The sequence below is a fragment of the Balaenoptera borealis genome, assembly GCF_965194805.1.
Source record: "Balaenoptera borealis genome assembly, chromosome: X".
Taxonomy (NCBI): Eukaryota; Metazoa; Chordata; class Mammalia; order Artiodactyla; family Balaenopteridae; genus Balaenoptera; species Balaenoptera borealis.
This window is the reverse complement of record NC_138881.1, coordinates 63,094,327-63,114,339: the sequence shown is the minus strand read 5'-3', so window position 1 is coordinate 63,114,339 and position 20,013 is coordinate 63,094,327. Positions and strand designations below refer to the sequence as shown.

The 20,013-nt window shown below is 37.5% G+C and overlaps 1 protein-coding gene and 1 long non-coding RNA gene across 4 annotated transcripts in view; both read left to right on the top strand.

The window, feature by feature from the left end:
• The window catches only part of ABCB7 (ATP binding cassette subfamily B member 7), a 150,661-nt gene that overhangs the window by 8,762 nt on the left and 121,886 nt on the right, over positions 1-20,013 (top strand). The window lies entirely within an intron of this gene.
• Positions 8,165-12,728, top strand: LOC309620827. The gene is made up of 2 exons (XR_014239675.1): positions 8,165-8,380; positions 9,348-12,728. It is a non-coding gene; the product is annotated as an uncharacterized lncRNA (long non-coding RNA).

Below are 20,013 nucleotides of genomic sequence, written 5' to 3'. Positions count from 1 at the left end.
CCTTTGCTTTGCAAAAACTTTTAAGTTTCATTAGGCCCCATTTGTTTATTTTTGTTTTTATGTCCATTACTCTAGGAGGTGGATCAAAAAAGATCTTGCTGTGATTTATGTCAAAGAGTGTTCTTCCTATGCTTTCCTCTGAGAGCTTTATAGTGTCCAGTCTTACATTTAGGTCTCTAATCCATTTTGAGTTTATTTTTCTGTGTGGTGTTAGGGAGTGTTCTAATTTCATTCTTTTACATGTAGCTGTCCAGTTTTCCCAGCACCACTTATTGAAGAGACTGTCTTTTCTCCATTGTATATCCTTGCCTCCTTTGTCATAGATTAGTTGACCATAGGTGCGTGGGTTTATCTCTGGGCTTTCTATCGTGTTCCACTGATCTATATTTCTGGTTTTGTGCCAGTACCATACTGTCTTGATTACTATAGCTTTGTAGTATAGTCTGAAGTCAGGGAGTCTGATTCCTCCCGCTCCGTTTTTTTCCCTCAAGACTGCTTTGGCTATTCGGGGTCTTTTGTGTCTCCATACAAATTTTAAGATTGTTTTTTCTAGTTCTGTAAAAATGCCATTGGAAATTTGATAGGGATTGCATTGAATCTGTAGATTGCTTTGGGTAGTATAGTCATTTTCACGGTATTGATTCTTCCAATCCAAGAACATGGTATATCTCTCCATCTGTTGGTATCATCTTTAATTTCTTTCAACAGTGTCTTATAGTTTTCTGCATACAGATCTTTTGTCTCCTTAGGTAGGTTTATTCCTAGGTACTCCATTCTTTTTGTTGCAGTGGTAAATGGGAATGTTTCCTTAATTTCTCTTTCAGATTTTTCATCATTAGTGTATAGGAATGCAAGAGATTTCTGTGCAGTCATTTTGTATCCTGCAACTTTACCAAATTCATTGATTAGCTCTAGTAGTTTTCTGGTGGCGTCTTTAGGATTCTCTATGTATAGTATCATGTCATCTGCAGATAGTGACAGTTTTACTTCTTCTTTTCCAATTTGTATTCCTTTTATTTCTTTTTCTTCTCTGAATGCCATGGCTAGGACTTTCAATCCTGTGTTGAATAATAGTTGAGAGAGTGGACATCCTTTTCTCGTTCCTGATCTTAGAGGAAATGCTTTCAGATTTTCACCATTGAGAATGATGTTTGCTGTGGGTTTGTCATATATGGCCTGTATTATGTTGAGGTAGGTTCCCTTTATGCCCACTTTTTGGAGAGTTTTTATCATAAATGGGTGTTGAATTTTGTCAAAAGGTTTTTCTGCATCTATTGAGATGATCATATGGTTTTTATTCTTCAATTTGTTAATATGGTGTATCACATTGATTGATTTGCGTATACTGAAGAATCCTTGTGTCCCTGGGATAAATCCCACTTGATCATGGTGTATGATCCTTTTAATGTGTTATTGGATTCTGTTTGCTACTATTTTGTTGAGGATTTTTGCATCTATATTCATCTGTGATATTGGTCTGTAATTTTCTTTTTTGTGTGATATCTTTGGTTTTGTTATCAGGGGGATGGTGGCATCATAGAATGAGTTTGGGAGTGTTCCTTCCTCTGCAATTTTTTGGAAGAGTTTGAGAAGGATGGGTGTTAGCTCTTCTCTAAATGTTTGATAGAATTCACCTGTGAAGCCATCTGGTCCTGGGCTTTTGTTTGTTGGAAGATTTTTAATAACAGTTTCAATTTCATTGCTTGTGATTGGTCTGTTCATATTTTCTGTTTCTTCCTGGTTCAGCCTTGGAAGGTTATACCTTTCTAAGAATTTGTCCATTTCTTCCAGGTTGTCCATTTTATTGGCATAGAGTTGCTTGTAGTAGTCTCTTAGGATGCTTTGTATTTCTGCGGTGTCTGTTGTAACTTCTCCTTTTTCATTTCTAATTTTATTGATTTGAGTCCTCTCCCTCTTTTTCTTGATGAGTCTGGCTAATGGTTTATCAATTTTGTTTATCTTCTCAAAGAACCAGCGTTTAGTTTTATTGATTTCTTCAGTGATCTCTTGGTTCTTTAGTAATGTTTAGCCTCCATGTGTTTGTGTTTTTTACTTTTTTTTCCCCTGTAATTGATTTCTAATCTCATAGCTTTGTGGTCAGAAAAGATGCTTGATATGATTTCAGTTTTCTTAAATTTACGGAGGCTTGATTTGTGACCCAAGATGTGATCTATCCTGGAGAATGTTCCGTGCACACTTGAGAAGAAAGTGTAGTCTTCTGTTTTTGGATGGAATGTCCTATAAATATCAATTAACTTTATCTGGTCTATTGTATCATTTAAAGCTTGTGTTTCCTTATTAATTTTCTGTTTGGATGATCTGTCCATTGGTGTAAGTGAGGTGTTTAAGTCGCCCACTATTATTGTGTTACTGTCAATTTCTTCTTTTATAGCTGTTAGCAGTTGCCTTATATATTGAGGTGCTCCTATGTTGGGTGCATATATATTTATAATTGTTATATCTTCTTCTTGGATTGATCCCTTGATCATTATGTAGTATCCTTCCTTGTCTCTTGTAACATTCTTTATTTTAAAGTCTCTTTTATCTGATATGAGTATTGCTACTCCAGCTTTCTTTTGATTTCCATTTGCCTGGAATATCTTTTTCCATCCCCTCACTTTCAGTCTGTATGTGTCCCTAGGTCTGAAGTGGGTCTCTTGTAGACAGCATATAGATGGTCTTGTTTTTGTATCCATTCAACAAGCCTGTGTCTTTTGGTTGGAGCATTTAATCCACTCACGTTTAAGTTAATTATTGATATGTATGTTCCTATTACAGTTTTCTTAACTGTTTTGGGTTTGTTTCTGTAGGTCCTTTTCTTCTCCTGTGTTTCCCACTTAGAGAAGTTCCGTTAGCATTTGTTGTAGAGCTGGTTTCGTGGTGCTGAATTCTCTTAGCTTTTGCTTGTCTGTAAAGCTTTTGATTTCTCCATGGAATCTGAATGAGATCCTTTCCTGGTAGAGTAATCTTGGTTGTCCGTTCTTCCGTTTCATCACTTTAAGTATATCATGCCACTCCCTTCTGGCTTGTAGAGTTTCTGCAGAGAAATCAGCTGTTAACCTTATGGGAGTTCCCTTGTACGTTATTTGTCATTTTTCCCTTGCTGCTTTCAATAATTTTTCTTTGTTTTTAATTTTTGCCAATTAATTACTATATGTCTCAGTGTGTTTCTCTTTGGGTTTATCCTCTATGGGACTCTCTGCGCTTCCTGGGCTTGGGTGTCTATTTCCTTTCCCATGTTAGGGAAGTTTTCGACTATAATCTCTTCAAATATTTTCTCGGGTCTTTTCTCTCTCTCTTCTCCTTCTGGGACCCATATAATGCGAATGTTGTTGCATTTAATATTGTCCCAGAGGTCTCTTAGGCTGTCTTCATTTCTTTTCATTCTTTTTTCTTTAGTCTGTTCCGTAGCAGTGAATTCCACCATTCTGTCTTCCAGGTCACTTATCTGTTCTTTTGCCTCAGTTATTCTGCTATTGATTCCTTGTAGTGCATTTTTCATTTCAGTTATTGTGTTGTTCAGTTCTGCTTGTTTGTTCTTTAATTCTTCTAGATCTTTGTTAAACATTTCTTGTATCTTCTCGATCTTTGCCTCCATTCTTTTCCGAGGTACTGGATCATCTTCACTATCATTATTCTGGATTCTTTTTCTGGAAGGTTGCCTATCTCCACTTCATTCAGTTGTTTTTCTGGGGTTTTATCTTGTTCCTTCATCTGGTACATAGCTGTCTGCCTTTTCATCTTGTCTATCTTTCTGTGAATGTGGTTTTCGTTCCACAGGCTGCAGGATTGTAGTTCTTCTTGCTTCTACTGTCTGCCTTCTGGTGGATGAGGCTATCTATGAGGCTTGTGCAAGTTTCCTGATGGGAGGGAGTGGTGGTGGGTAGAGCTGGCTGTTGCTTTGGTGGGTAGAGCTCAGTAAAACTTTAATCCACTTGTCTGCTGATGGGTGGGGCTGGGTTCCCTCCCTGTTGGTTGTTTGGCCTGAGGCGACCCAACACTGGAGCCCGCCCCGGGCTCTTTGGTGGGGCCAGTGGCAGACTCTGGGAGGGCTCACGCCAAGGAGGACTTCCCAGAACTTCTGCTGCCAGTGTCCTTGTCCTCACAGTGAGCCACAGCCACCCCCGCCTCTGCAGGAAACCCTCCAACACTAGCAGGTAGGTCGGGTTCAGTCTCCTGTGGGGTCACTGCTCCTCCCCCTGGGTCCCGATGCACACACTACTTTGTGTGTGCCCTCCAAGAGTGGAGTCTGTTTCCCCCAGTCCTGTCAAAGTCCTGCAATCAAATCCTGCTAGCCTTCGAAGTCTTATTCTCTAGGAATTCCTCCTCCCGTTGCTGGACCCCCAGGTTGGGAAGCCTGACGTGGGGCTCAGAACCTTCACTCCAGTGGGGGGACTTCTGTCGTATAAGTGTTTTCCAGTTTGTGAGTCACCCATCCAGCAGTTATGGGATTTGTTTTTATTGTGATTTCACCCCTTCTACTGTCTCATTGTGGCTTCTCCTTTGTCTTTGGATGTGGGGTGTCCTTTTTGGTGAGTTCCAGTGTCTTCCTGTTGATGATTGTTCAGCGGTTAGTTGTGATTCTGGTGTTCTTGCAAGAGGGAGTGAGAGCACATCCTTCTTCTCTGCCATCTTGAACCAATCTTCCTTTATTTCTTTAACAGGGTTTGCTTTAGTCTTTGAACATATTTATAATGACAGGTTTGAAGGTATTTTCTCTTCAGTCTGACATCTGGTCAAAACCGTAGGCAGTTTCTTTTGCCTGCTTTTTTCCTCAGTGTATAGGTTGTAGTTTCATGTTTCTTTGTGTGTCTTGCAATTTTTTTGAAACTGGACATTTTAGATAATGTAGTAACTCTTGGTACTGGTCCCCTCCCTCCCAGGGCTTATTAGTGTTATTTACTTGTTTGTTTGTTTATTTAGGAACTGGCTGGATTTTAGTGCTGTCTCTCTCCACCCTTCCCTTGCTCCCCACTTCTCAGTGTTAGTGCCTCTGATGTTGCCTCTTAAGCAGCATAGCCTTGCATATGCCCAGTCACCCTGAGAGGGCAGTGGTTTTGCTGAGGCTCTCTCTGTCTCTTTTCCAATTATGCTCCAGTTGTTGCTGGGAGATCAACACTGTTTTTTCCAACAGTGCCCTGGGGCAGAAATTGTTTCACCGACTAAAGCCATCAGATTGGGGTTCCTTTGAAGTTCAAAGTTCCTTTGAAGTTGTTGAGGTCAGTGTTTGAGGTTTTTTCCGACCCTAGGCAGTCTTCTCCTGTACATTTCCCTCCTTGGTTTTCTGGTTCTCTGGGGCAAACCAGCTGACCTACAGTTCAGCCTCTATGTCCAGTGATTCCACTAGTCTCCTCCTACTTGCCTTTCACCTCAACCTCTACTATATTTGAGAGTAGCCTTGGGCTTGAACTAATCCACGTCTAGCTGTATGAAGTCACTTCCTCTGGGAAGAGATTAGGAGCTATCTGCTTCAGGACCTTCTCTCTCCAGGCAAAATCTCCCAGCCACAGCTCTGGAGCTGGGCGTGGGGGACAGTGGTGGCTTCTCTCTGAGTGATATCCCCACTTTAGGAGTTGAGCACTAGATGGAGTAGGGGGAGCAGTAGCCTCAGGTCTTTTTGCCTTGCCTCTCTTGGTATGCAACTACTCTCTTATGAGTCAGGGCCAGGGTGACTGGGGCTTCAATATTCTCAGTGGCATCACACCCAAGGTAGAGCCTCTGTCCCTCTAGTGGGGGTGTGTGGAAGAAGGGAGACCCTACCTCTTGGCCATGTTAGCCCAGAACTTAGCTTCAGCAACAGGTTGTTGGGGTGAAGGATGAGAAATGCTGATGTCCTGCCTTTCCCAGGAAGATAGTCTTTTGACTATAATCTCAGGGGGCAGAGGGAGCACTGTGCTCCTGGCTGCACCAATCTCAAGTGGAGTTTCCATATGGCTGAACTGGGAGTGGGGAGGCAGGGAGTGTGTCCTGGTTCAAACACCACAGACTCTTGCCGTTCTTACTGAGCTCTAATAGATTTTCTTGAGTAAATGATATTTCATTTGCTATATGCCTCCAGGACCATTTCTAGGGACTTTAAATGGTAATACTTTATAAATTTCACCAGTTTTGTTGGGGAGTGAGTCTAAGGAGCTCCTTATGTTGTCATGTTAGAAGTGGAACTCTTTTCATTTGTTTTTGACAGGTTCATGTTCTTTGGCATATCGCATGCAGCAAAGCAGTCTGTCCTTTCTCTTTGGTTTGTAGGAGATATTACCAGTGAGGTACTTACCTTGTATGTTCCATTTAGTAGTTCTTTTGGACAGGTACTGTTTTGTTTTCATTTGTTGGCTCTGACATCATGGACAAAGGATGGGAACTTTAATTTCTTCCAGTAGTGTGTAAGTTCCCTCTTCCTGCCCTCCCACTGGTGACTAGCTGCTGATAATTAACAATGTAGATAAAAGTTAAGAGACTTCTGGCCTTCATAATAACTGAAGTGGGACTATAATAACACTAGGGAAATAATCCTCCTACTCTGCTTTTTAGAGATCCTAAAGTTTTAAGATTTAAGTTTCATAACATAAGATGCATGTCAAGAAATTACAGTGAATACTGAGAAGACACAAAATGTAATAAGAAAGTGAAAAACAGAACTTAACAGGAAAAAATTAAGGATGTTTTCAAGTGGATTATTTTGCATGGAACTGAAGAGGGTGAGAGGTGATTCAGTTACATTTAAAGTATCTGAAGGATAATTAATTTTTAAAAAATTAAAAGCTGTCCTTCTAATAGTTCAGTGATACCTGAACATACCTGGAATATTAGTTTATAATACAGAAATATAGACTTCAGTTGAAGGAAGAGGGATTTCATGTGCATATTAGAAGAAATTTCTTAAATTAATAATCCTTTTATTGGGATAACAAAGCAACTTTTTAAATGATGTCCTAAGAGGCAGAAGAAATAACCATTAATCGTAACTTAAGTAGATATCTTCTTAAAGATAGAACTGACTTAAATTTATATTCTTCAGGATCACAGCTCACTTTATTTTTTTAACATTTTATTTATTTATGTATGTATTTATGTATTTATTTATTTTGGCTGTGCCAGGTCTTAATTGCAGTGTGTGGGATCTTCATTGCGGTGTGTGAACTCTTAGTTGCGGCATGCGAACTCTTTAGTTGTGGCATGCATGCGGGATCTAGTTCCCTGACCAGGGATCGAACCTGGGCCCCCTTCATTGGGAGCGTGGAGTCTTACCCACTGGACCACCAGGCAAGTCCCCACAGCTCACTTTAAAGAGGATAATCTAGCAGAAAGAATATTGGTAAACCAACAATCAGAAGAGTTGGATTCTAGTTTTGGCTTTTGTGTTAGAAGACACTAGAACAAATCATTAGGCAATAATTTGCTATCATTAGAAGAATATAAGCTATTAGGAAGCAGTCAGCTTGGTTTTGAGAAGAGTAAGACATACCAAACCAATTCAGTTCTTCATATAAGAGAGTGACAGTGTACTCAGAAGTACAGTTGATCTTGATTTCATTAAGGCTCAATTCCTGTCCCCTGTATCATTCTCTCTCAACAAGCCAGGAAGGAATGATATTGCATATATTAAGGAGTCTTGAGGTAGTAGTAAGTATAGCTTACTGGAGAAAATACAGACAATTTGAAGGATTTTGATTTCTAAATATTGAAGAGAATAAACAACTGGTGTACAAAGGACATAACATGGCGCAGTGGAATGAACGTTGGACCAGGACACCTGACCACTTGAGCTCTGTTTCTACTCTAATTATCTTGGACAGATCACTTGTTCCTTTGGACCTCAGTTTCTGTAAAATAAGATTCAGCTACTTGATCTTTAAGGTTTCTTCCACTTCTGTAGTTTCCTGACTTTGATCTGTTGGGACTAGCCCTTTGAATATATACTATTGGGTTGGCCAAAAAGTTTGTTTGGGATTTTCCAGGTGTTTCAAAAATGCTGAACGAACTTTTTGGCCAACCCAATACCTCTAGTTTGAGAGCCTAGTTTATTACTGGTAGTAGTTTGCCAGGAGCAACATAGGCTACATTTCAGTTCACATGAATTTAAAAAAAAAATATTTATTTATTTATTTGGCTATACCAGGTCCCAGTTGCGACATGCGGGATCTTCAGTTGCAGCATGCAGGATCTTTAGTTGTAGCATGCAGGCTCCTAGCTGCAGCATGCAGGATCCAGTTTGCTGACCAGGGATCGAACCCGGGCCCCCTGCATTGGGAACGCAGAGTCTCAACCACTGGACCACCAGGGAAGTCCGCACATGACTTTTTAATGGAGCAAATTTGTATTGTTGTCTCTTCTCATACTACTTATTGATCTTAGTGTAGGAGTAGAAGAACTGAGATTGATGGTGAGTTTAGTATTTGCTAGTGTTGGGGAGATGGAATTAGAGTGGAGGAAATGTAAGCTAGGTTCTAAAATCATCTAGGAAGGTAGAAAAGATTCTAAGGAGGTGGTGGAGAGTAGCAGCATTACTATAAAAATTTTTATAAATTAAAGATGAAGCTTACATGGGCTATAAATGATAAGGAATGGAAATAAAAAGGTCTTAGAAACTTCTTACATCTAAAGGTCTTCTGCCACTTGCAGAAGTGGCACTGGGGATTGAGAAGAGGAATTCAGAGGACCCCTCATTCAGAAATGGTTGAATAAATAACATTCTCTAAACCATTGACATATTGATTTGAATTGGTTATTAAGATTAATAGGAGGGGGAGAAAAGTTCATAATAGTGGTTCTAAACTTTCATTTAGAACAGTAGGCCCTTTGAGAATCTGATAAAAGCTATGAACTTTCCCCCTAGAAAAATGCACATACACATATGCTTCATTTTGCATGCAATATCAGGGGTATCAATCCCCGATAAATATTGCAGGCTGGTGGGTTTCTAATGTAGTTTCTAAGTAGCCAGTGGCAGAGTAAAGGGCCCTTGTCACTGGGCAGTGGGGGTAGAAATGGAATGGAAACCTGTTTTGCTCATATCAAACTTTTTATTAAATGCAAAATGCAGTAATACATCAATATTCAATGTTGTGATCTTAAAGTTGTTGGTTTTTCAAAGGAGTGTGTACTTTCCATGTTGTAAAATATACAATAGAGGCGAAATTGCCTGTTCTGTATGTGATTCTTATAGTTTTCCTTTTTAATTTTATTTATACATTTCTCTTTAATTGTATAAAATCACATCTAATAAACATGAGAAAAATACCCACAATCTCACCTCTTAAATAATTTTCCATTTTCCCCCTGAATTTCAGTTCTTATATGTACATAATTTTTACATTGCTGAGATAATTTTAAATCCTGTTTCTTTGCAGATGACATGATACTATACATAGAGAATCCTAAAGATGCTACCAGAAAACTTCTAGAGCTAATCAATGAATTTGGTAAAGTAGCAGGATACAAAATTAATGCACAGAAATCTCTTGCATTCCTATACACTAATGATGAAAAATCTGAAAGAGAAATTAAGGAAACATTCCCATTTACCACTGCAACAAAAAGAATGAAGTACCTAGGAATAAACCTACCTAAGGAGACAAAAGACCTGTATGCAGAAAATTATAAGACACTGATGAAAGAAATTAAAGATGATACAAATAGATGGAGAGATATACCATGTTCTTGGATTGGAAGAATCAACATTGTGAAAATGACTATACTACCCAAAGCAATTTACAGATTCAATGCAATCCCTATCAAACTACCACTGGCATTTTTCACAGAACTAGAACAAAAAATTTCACAATTTGTATGGAAACACAAAAGACCCCAAATAGCCAAAGCAATGTTGAGAAAGAAAAACGGAGCTGGAGGAATCAGGCTCCCTGACTTCGAACTATATTACAAAGCTACAGTAATCAAGACAGTATGGTACTGGCACAAAAACAGAAACATAGATCAATGGAACAGGATAGAAAGCCCAGAGATAAACGCACGCACATATGTTCACCTTATCTTTGATAAAGGAGGCAAGCATATACAGTGGAGAAACGACAGCCTCTTCAATAAGTGGTGCTGGGAAAACTGGACAGGTACATATAAAAGTATGAAATTAGAACACTCCCTAACATCATATACTTATAAGCATTCTTTTACTTAGTACTCAGTCTTTACCAAAATTAGGTCTTTTAATTATTTAATATTTTAGTAATTTTAATAGGTATATATTTAGCTGCCTGCAAAAGGACATTTTTGTTGTTTTGATTTTTTCTTTCCGTTTTTAAAATCTCTCTCCCTAAAGTCCTCATTTGTGCTCTTGACACTCTTGTAAAGTTTGTCACTAGTGAGTAAATAAACTTTTCAGATCTTTTATTATGTCGTTTGATCTTTACAGTAGCCCTGTGAGGTAGGTGAACATTTCATTGTAGTAGCAATGGCCTATTCTGTCCTTTTCAGTCCCTCAACTTCTGCCCTAGTTTTAGGCCCTTGTAACTTTACGCATGACTTTTCTCACTGCCTCAGGCATTCACCCTTCCAACCCATCCCACACAAAACATCCAGATTATTCTTCCTAAAGCATAACTCTGATAAGTATGACTTTCCTGCTTGTGGACTTCAGTGGTCTCTACACCTTAGCCTGCTGTTCAAGGCCCTAAAGGATTTTCACTTAACTAGCTTGCTAGCCATATTATTAACTATTTCTCTATAAATACTCTGCCCCTTCAGCCACCCTGGATTGCTCCCTGTTCCTTGGACATTGTGCTTTTTTGTTTTTGTTTCTTCATTTATACCATACACTCTGTCTGAAATGTCCTCTCTCTAACTCCTTTCTGTTTTTCAAATCTTAGCTCAAGGGCCAATTTATGTCACAGAACTATTCCTTATAAGCTTATAAGACACTGATTTCTTCCTCCTCTGAATTCCTATAATACCTTTTTCTACAAGTACAGTTATCATGTGTCTTGTGGAGGAGGTAAGATTTTATGCACCTAAAAGGCAGATACATTCCAGTCATCTTTTTTATCTTGCACATAGCTGGGCATGGTATCTCACATGTAGCGGACACTCAGAAAATATTTATAAAATGAGTGATTAAACCCTGTAATCAAATCAAAACAAAGTCTAACATAAGAATAAATAATGTTTGCTTTGGAACTATACATTTGCAATAGAAGGCTCACTTTCTACCTAAAGTGTATATTTCAGCAAAATCATAATCAGATTGTGGAATTATTAAACTTGAGGGTAACCTCTTAAGTTTGTCCATTGTATTTCTGTCACTAGGTGGTACTATGGTGGGTTAGTGTCACTGAATGTCAGGTTTTGCTCAGTAACCAAAGCATATATGCTTTTAAAATTTTTGAGTTACTTTATTAGTAGGCATCCTTTGCTTAAAATATGACTTATAAGATGGAGTTCTTTGAGGAATAAGATATATAAAATTTTAGTCCTTGTAGCAATTTTAACTGCAGGCTGTATTTTGGCTTATTTATTAGTTCTCTGATTAAGTTTTCTTTACCACATCCAGAGGTGAAAGAGATGTTAGAGTGGAGAAACTATATCCTAAGAGTGTAGTTTCTCAGATACTGATGTTTTAAGAGAGTAGGCTTTTAAACTGTTAACTTATCATGCTTTTCAAAGCATACTGGAAAAGAGAAGTTGAGGCTTCTATTTTGGTTTACTTATCAGATTATTTTTTACTGATCTTGAGTAACTTGTATTGACTTGTCATTGTAATATATTCGTGTTTTTAAGTGTATGAATATTTGCCAAGTGTGAACTCTTTCTTCAACCATTCTTAACTATGGTGACTTAACAGCTGTTTGTATGTGTGTGTGTGTATTAGTTTGCCAGGGCTGCCATAACGAAGTACCATAGACTGGGTGGCTTAAACAACAGAAATTTATTTTCTCACAGTTCTGGAGGCTAGAAGTCTGAGATAAGGTGTTGGCAGGGTTGATTTCTTCTGAGACCTCTCTCCTTGGCTTGCAGATGGCTGTCTTCTCTGTCCTCACAAGGTCTTTTCTCTGTGCAAGTCTGTGTCGTAATCTCTTCTTATAAGTATACCAGTCATATTAGATAGGTCCCACCCTAATGACCTCACTTAACCTTAATAAACATCTTTAAAGGCCCTATGTCCATATACAGTCACATTTGAGACACTGGGGGCTAGGACTTCAACATGAATTTGGAGGAGACACAATTCAGTCCATGACAGTGTGTGTGTATGTAAATACATAGAAAACTGGAAGCATATACTGCAAACACGCCTCTGGAGAGGGGATGGGTTGGGAGGCCAGAGGACAGTAAAAAGGAACTTTCACTTGCCATTCTAGTTTGGCATTGTTTGATATACTTGTTTTTATAATGAGAAAAATTTCATATTTAAGCTTTTCAGTTGGTGGTCTGATCTTTTTGAATAGGTTGTATTAATATGTTCATTTATTGAACTCTGGTTTGTTTTGTCTACTAGTAATGCATTTTAGCATTCTTGCATATGACTTAATGATTATTTTTTGTAACATAAAACAGTCTTTAACATGTTTAAGAAGCTTTCCTGGAAGTATTCTGCAGCTTTTAGGTTTAGCCAGTTTTGGTTATCATTTTACTGGGGAATTGGGGGATTTTTTGAAGATTGAGTCCCAGTATCTCCTCTTTATTTCAGTGGTTTCTTCAGTTTCTATGTAACATAGGTATTCTACATATTTGATGCTGCCTAATAAAGATCTATACTCATGTTTCTTTTTTCAAAATCAAGTTCTTGTATTTACAAAAAATTTACCAAAACAGTACATACCAGCTACTGAAAGATTAGAAAACATTGAAAAGGAGAAAAGAACAAAAGGCAGTTATGCTCTAAAGCTTTTTGTCTAATAAGTAAGTATAACCTATTTATTTATTCATTGGTTTTCACCAGGATCCGAAAAAATAAATAAATAAAGGCTTCCTATTGCTTAGAGCTATACTTTCCAATACAGTAGACATTAGCCACATATGGCTATTTAAATTTCAATTAAAATTAAATAAAGTGTGAAACTTAGTAGCTTAGTCACACTAGACATATTTTAAGTGCTCAATAGCCACATGTGTCTAAGTGGCTATTGTATTTGACCACACAGATACAGAACATTTTCATAATCACAGAAAGTTCTACTGGACATGGCTGGCCTAGAATATAATTTTTAAGTAGGGATAATATTATCAAATTTGTTTTAGCAATATGATTCTGCCTGCAGTTTGAAGGATAGATTGGAAATAGACAGGGATTGGAGATAGGGACATCAGTTAGGAGGATATTGAAGTAATATAGAAGAGAAGTGATAAAGGCCTGCACTTCCTGTCATGAGGAAGTGTTGTCAGAATTTGTCACCAAGCAGTCTAATATCATGAAAAGATTTTGAAAGGTTTTGAAGCAGGAGAGTATTACTTTGTTTTAGCTACTTTATCTTAATCTCGGTGTTTTTAGGTTATAAAATGGACATTTGAATAAGACCTATCTTCCACTATTCTGGGGAGGATCAAGAGAATGACAGATATGAAAGCAGTTTGTGAATTGTAAAGTGCTTTAACTTTTGCCATTGCAATTTTGGTGTATGGTTCTGTAGTAAAACACCATTTTTGGTAATGGATTTTGTGGGGTTTGCCAACAGAGCTCATGTGGTTAGGCTACTATCGTTGTTTCTGTTTTGAATACTTCTCAAGCAGTCCAGTTACATCCTAGCTAATCAGTGACAACTGACGCTACAACCCAGGTCCTTTCAGTCATCTCTTTCCCCTTCATCTTGCTAGCTCTACTTTTCACAACTCTGATGAATTTTACTTCTTATTTAGGATCTTTTGTGCAACTACAATCTATTGCTTTGATGAATAGCTAGAGGAAATCTATTTAAATAAACCTATTGTAAAATTATCTTTTAAATGAATTCTTATATATTACTAGCTTAGAATATTATCATAGATACAAAAGTATCAAAATCATACTAGTCTTTCTAGAGTTTACCACTGCCTGTCACAGCTTTACATTTACAAAAAGAACATGCCACCATCTTCAGCCAGTCTTTTAACAAACATTTATCAGTTACCTGCCATTTGGCAGACACTGTACTAGGTACTGGGGCTATAACCATGAACAAGGCATAGCCTTTGCCCTCCAGGAAATCATGATTTAGAGGAGAAAACAGGTAACCAACTATTCAAAATAAGGTGTGGTAAGTGCGTTAGTAGATATGTGTACAGGGTTTTTGAGGAGAACCACCCTCAGTCTAGAGAGGTCATGGAAAACTTTACAAACAAAGAATTTATAGATGAGTATTGAAGGTAGATACTGTGTACTGGTGGATGAATGAGAAAAGGGCATTTTAGGGCAGAATATATTAAATAACATGTGTTCTTTGGAAAAGCTGTAGTTTGGAGGGTGGATTGAAAGTGGACAAGACTGGAGGTAGGGAGACATTTGGTTTGGATGGAACATCAGAGAGTTTAATGGTAATATTGGTAAGAAGGGATGACAATCTCAACTAAGGCTATGACACTGATTATAGAGATATTTAGGAGGTAAAGTTGATAGGAGTTACTGAGTGGTTTGATAGAGGGTAAAGAAAAAATAAAGAGTGTAGTTCCTGGGTGTCTGGCTTAGGCAGCTGGGTGGATAGTGATGCTATTAACTAAGATGGGGAGGAACAAATTTGAGGAGTTGGAGAAGTTGGAGAAAATGGTGAGTTCAGCTTGGGATATGTGGAGTTTAAGCTATCTATGAGACATCATGATGAAAATGTCTAATGAACAGTTGTATGTATGGGGTAGGTACTCGAGAAAGAGATCTGGACTTGAGGTAAAGTTTGAGAATCATCGTGGAAGTAATTTTTTTTTTATAGTGGCCATGGATACCTTCTGGAGACTATTTAGAATGAGAAAAAAATAGAGGGCTAAGGAAGACACTCCTGAGACTGCCAAAATTTAAATGAAAGAATAGTCCAAGAAGGAGAATATGCAATGGCCAGCGAGGTTCAAGGAATAGGGATAGATAGATATCCTAGAAGCCAAGAGAGGAGAGGGTTTTAGAAAGGAAGGAATGGTTAATAGTATTATGCGACAGAGAGGGTATGTAAGATGAATATGCAAGATGTTATTGAATTTAGCAATTAGTTGCTCATTTAGTGTCCCTGATAAAAACAGAGTGGTGATATGGTGGTAGAAGCCATATTACAGTGTCTTAAGCAGTAAAACATTAAGCTGTGTCCTTTTCAGTGCATCATATCAGGGGGTACATAATGTTGATATGTCTTATTACTGGTGGTGTTAACCTCCATTGAATGGTTAAGGTGGTATCTACTGGGTTTCTCCAGTGAAAAATACTATTTTCTCCTTTGTAATTAAAAAACACCTCGAGGGAGATTCTTTGAGAATATGCAAATATCATGTTTCTCCTCAAACTTTCACCAGCTAATATTAGCATATCTACAACAGTTATTACTGTGGTGTTTGCCTAAATATGTTTTTTTGTTTCCCTCATTCTGCATTTGTTAATGGGACTTCTGTAAAGAAGAGCTGTTGCCTTCTCCCTCATTTATATTTTTACTTATTTATTTATATCAGGCTGAACTCATAGATGTTAATAAACTATATTCTATGGACTATCATCTAATACTCTCAATTTTTATTTTCTTGTTCTAGTTGTCCTAGCTCTGGGCCACTGGAAGCTCCTTTAGATTGGCTCTTGTGTCCTTTGGACATGCCCCCATCCTTTTTCAATACTTCCTTTCTTTCTGGCACCACACAGTGTTCCAGGTTAGTCTTATATTTTCCCTGACCTGGCCTTGAAATCATCCCTTTCTACAAGGAACCCTGTGCCTTTTATTGGAAAATGGTATGTAGACATGAAGATCTAGATGCTAGATGACTGTACATTTTTTTTTATAAATTTATTTATTTATTTTTGGCTGTGTTGGGTCTTCGTTTCTGTGCGAGGGCTTTCTCCAGTTGTGGAGAGCGGGGGCCGCTCTTCATCGCAGTGTGCAGGCCTCTCACTATCGCGGCCTCTCTTGTTGCGGAGCACAGGCTCCAGACGCGCAGGCTCAGTAGTTGTGGCTCATGGGCCTAGTAGCTCCGCGGCATGTGGGATCTTCCCAGACCAGGCCTCGAACCCGTGTCCCCTGCATTGGCAGGCAGATTCTCAACCACTGCGCCACCAGGGAAGCCCCCTGTACATTTTTAAAACATAATCAGTTCCAAGTTCTGGGGACTGCCAGTATCCACAAATAAATGTATTTACTGGCTTTGCTAAGAAAATTTAATAAGCTTTCATCTAGGAATGCTAATTTCACATAAGACCAGCGAGGCCATTTAATTGTGATTATTATTTTATTTGATAAACTGTATTTTCAGAAATGTGCATCCAACTTTTCATTTGTTACTTCTGATTAAATGCCCTTGATATAATTCTGTAATAGATTACTTATTAAAAATTACTAGGTGAAATTTGTTTAATATGAAAATAATAGTTTTAAAGTCAACAATTCAGTGGCATTTAATATATTCACAGTGAAGTACAGCCATCATTCCAAAGCATTTCCATTGCTCCAAAGTGAAACTCCTTATCTGTTAAGCAGTTTCTCCCCATTCCTACCTTCCCCCAGCCCCCATCAGTTTGCATCCTGTCTCTGTGGATTTATCTGTTCTAGATATTTCATATGAATGGGATAATACAACACGTGACCTTTTGTGTCTGGCTTCTTTCACTTAGCATAATCTTTCCGAGGTTCATCTACACTGTAGAATGTATCAGTACTTCATCCCTTTAATGGTTGGATATTATTTCTTTGTATATACATGTATATACCACAGTTTTTAATCCGTTCATCTGTTGAAGACCTTTGGGCTGTTTCTACCTATTGGCTATTGTGAATCTTGCTGTTAGAAACAAGCACGTACATGTAATATACTTGTTTGCGTACCTGTTTTCAATTTTTTTCTTTTTTTCCAGTTTTATTGAGATATGATTGACATATAACGTATTAATTTAAGGTGTACAACATAATTATTTGATATATGTGTATATTGTGAAATGATTACCACAATTAGTTAACATCCATCACCTCACATAGTTACAGTGTTTTTTTCTTGTGATGAGAACTTTCAAAATTACTCTCTAAGCAACTTTCAAATGTACACTTGACCCTTGAACAATGTGGGGGCTGGGGGTGCCAACTCTCTGCACAGTTCAAAATCTGCATATAACTTATAGTTGGACTTCTCTGTAGGCAGTTCCTCCATATCCACAGATTGGCATCTGTGGATTCAACCAACTGCAGATTGTATAGTACTGTAGTATTTACTGTTGAAAAAAATTCTCATATAAGTGGACCCTAACAATTCAAACCCTTGTTGTTCAAGTTAATACTGTAAAATACAGTATTATTATCTATAGTCACCATAGTGTAATTTTTGTTTCTTCCTGATCAGTCTTGGTAGATCTTATGTTTCTAGGAATTTATCCATTATTCTAGGTTGTCCAATTTGTTAGTCTCCTATGATCTTTTGTATTTCTGTGATATCAGTTGTAATGTCTCTTCTTTCATTTCTGATTTTATTTATTTGGGGTCTCTCTTTTTCTTGGCTAGTCTAGCTAAAGGTTTGTCACTTTTGTTTTGTCTTTTCAAAGAACCAACTTTTAGTTTTGTTAATCTTTCCTGTTCTCTTGCTCTCTATTTTTCCTCTAATCTGTATTATTTCCTTCCTTCTGCTAACTTTGGGCTTTGTTTTTATTTTTTTAGTTCCTTGAGGTGTAAAGTCAGGTTGTTTATTTCAAGTGTTTCTTTTTCCTCAATGTGTATTACTATAAATTTCCCTCTTAGAACTACTTTTGCTGCAGCCCATAAGTTCTTAGAACTACTTTTGCTGCAGCCCATAAGTTCTAGTATGTTGTGTTTTCACTTTTGTCTCAAGGTATTTTTTAATTTCCCTTTTAATTTTTTTCTTTTGATCCATTGGTTGTTCAGGAATATTTTGTTTAATTTCCATGTATTTGTGAATTTTCCAGTTGTCCTCTTGTTATTGATTTCTGGTTTCATACCATTGTGGTGTGAGAAGATACTTGGTATGATTTCAGTCTTCTTAAATCTGCTAAGACTAATTTTGTGGCCTAACATATGATCTATCCTAGAAAATGTTCTCTGTGCACTTGAGAAGAATGTCTATTCTGCTGCTGTTAGATGGAGTGTTCTAGTTATGTCTTTTAGGTCCATTGGGCCTATAGTGTTGTTCACATCTGCTATTGATTCTCTGTCTGGATGATGTACCTGTTATCAGGAGTAGGTATTAAAGTCCCCAACTATTGTTGTATTACTGTTTTATTTCTCCTTTTAGTTCTGTTAGTATTTGCTCTATATATTGAGGTGGTCCTGTTTTCAATTCTTTTGATTATATATCTAGGAGTGGAATTACAGGATCATATGGTAATTCTGTGTTTAACTTTTTTAGGATGTGCAAGACTGTTTTCCACAGCAGTGTTTAGGATTCCTACTAGCAGTGTATGAAGGTTCCAATTTCTTCATAGCCCTTCTAACATGTCTTATTTTCTGGTCTTTTTTTGGGGGGGGGGCATTTTTAATATAGCCATCCTAGTGAATGTGAAGTGGTACCATATTGTGGTTTTGATTTGCTTTTCCTTAATGACTAATGAGATTGAGAAACTCATGTGTTTGTTGGCCACTAGTATATCTATTGCCAAGTCTGAGGTAATGAGGATTTCCCTCTATGTTTTCTTCTAAGAGTGTTACGGTTTTAGCTCTTCTTTTTGTATATGATTTGAGGTAGGGGTCCAGGATCATTCTTTTGAATGTGGATACCCAGTTGTTACTGTATCATTTGTTGAACAGACTTTTTTCCCCCATGGAATGGACTTGGCACCCTTGACAAAAATCAGTTGCCATCACTGTATGGGTTTATTTCTGGACTGTGAATTCTATTCCACTAGTCTCTATGTCTATCCTTATGTCAGTACTGCACTTTCAATTATTGTAGCTTTGCAGGTGGCATTGAAATCAGTAAGTATGTGTCCTCTAACTTCCCTCCTCCCCAGACCACCTTCTTTTTCTTTCCTAATTGCTCTGCTTAGAAGTTCCAGTACAGTATTGAGTAGCAGTAGTTAAAAGCTGTTGTCAATGTCTTAAGGGGAACACATTCAGTTTTTCACCACTGAGTATTATGTTAGCTGTGGTTTTTACGTGGTTTATCATGTTGAAGAAGTTTCCTTCTATTCCTAGTTCTCTGAGGGTTTTTATCACAAAAAGGTGTTGGGTTTGTCAAGTGCTTTTTCTGTATCAATTGAGATGATCAAGGGTTTTTTTTTCCTTTATTACTGTTGTGTATTATATTAATTGATTTTCTGATGTTGAACTGCTGTGGATTTCCTGGGTAAATCCCACCTGGTCATGGTATATAATCCTTTTAACATACTTCTTGATTCAGTTTGCTAGTATTTTGTCGAGAGTATTTACATCTATATTCATAAGGGATTTTGATATTTAGTTTTCTTCTAATGTCTTTATCTTTGGTATCTGAGTAATGCTAGCCTTATAGAATGAGATAGGAAGTGTTCCTTCCCTTTCAATTTTTGGGGAAGAGTTTGAGAAGGATTTAAATTATTTCTTTTCAAAATGCTTGGTAGAAATCACCAGTGAAGCCATATGGTCTAGGACTTTGTTGGGAAGTTTTGTATTACTGATTCAATGTCTTTATTTGTTGTGGGTCTGTTCAGATTTTCTATCTCTTCGTGAAATAACTTACGTTTGGTAATTTTTATTATAATAAGAATTTGTCCTTATTACCTAGGTCATCTAATTTATTGCCATACAATTGTTTATCCTTGTTGTTTCTGTAAGGCCTGTAGTAATGTTTCTCCTTTCATTTCTGATTTTAGTTATTTGTGTCTCTCTTTCTTTGTCATTCTAACTGAAAGTTTGTCAAGTTTGTTGGTGTTTTCAGAGAACCAACTTTTGGTTTTGTTGATTGCCGCTATTGTTCTTTTCTTCTCTATTT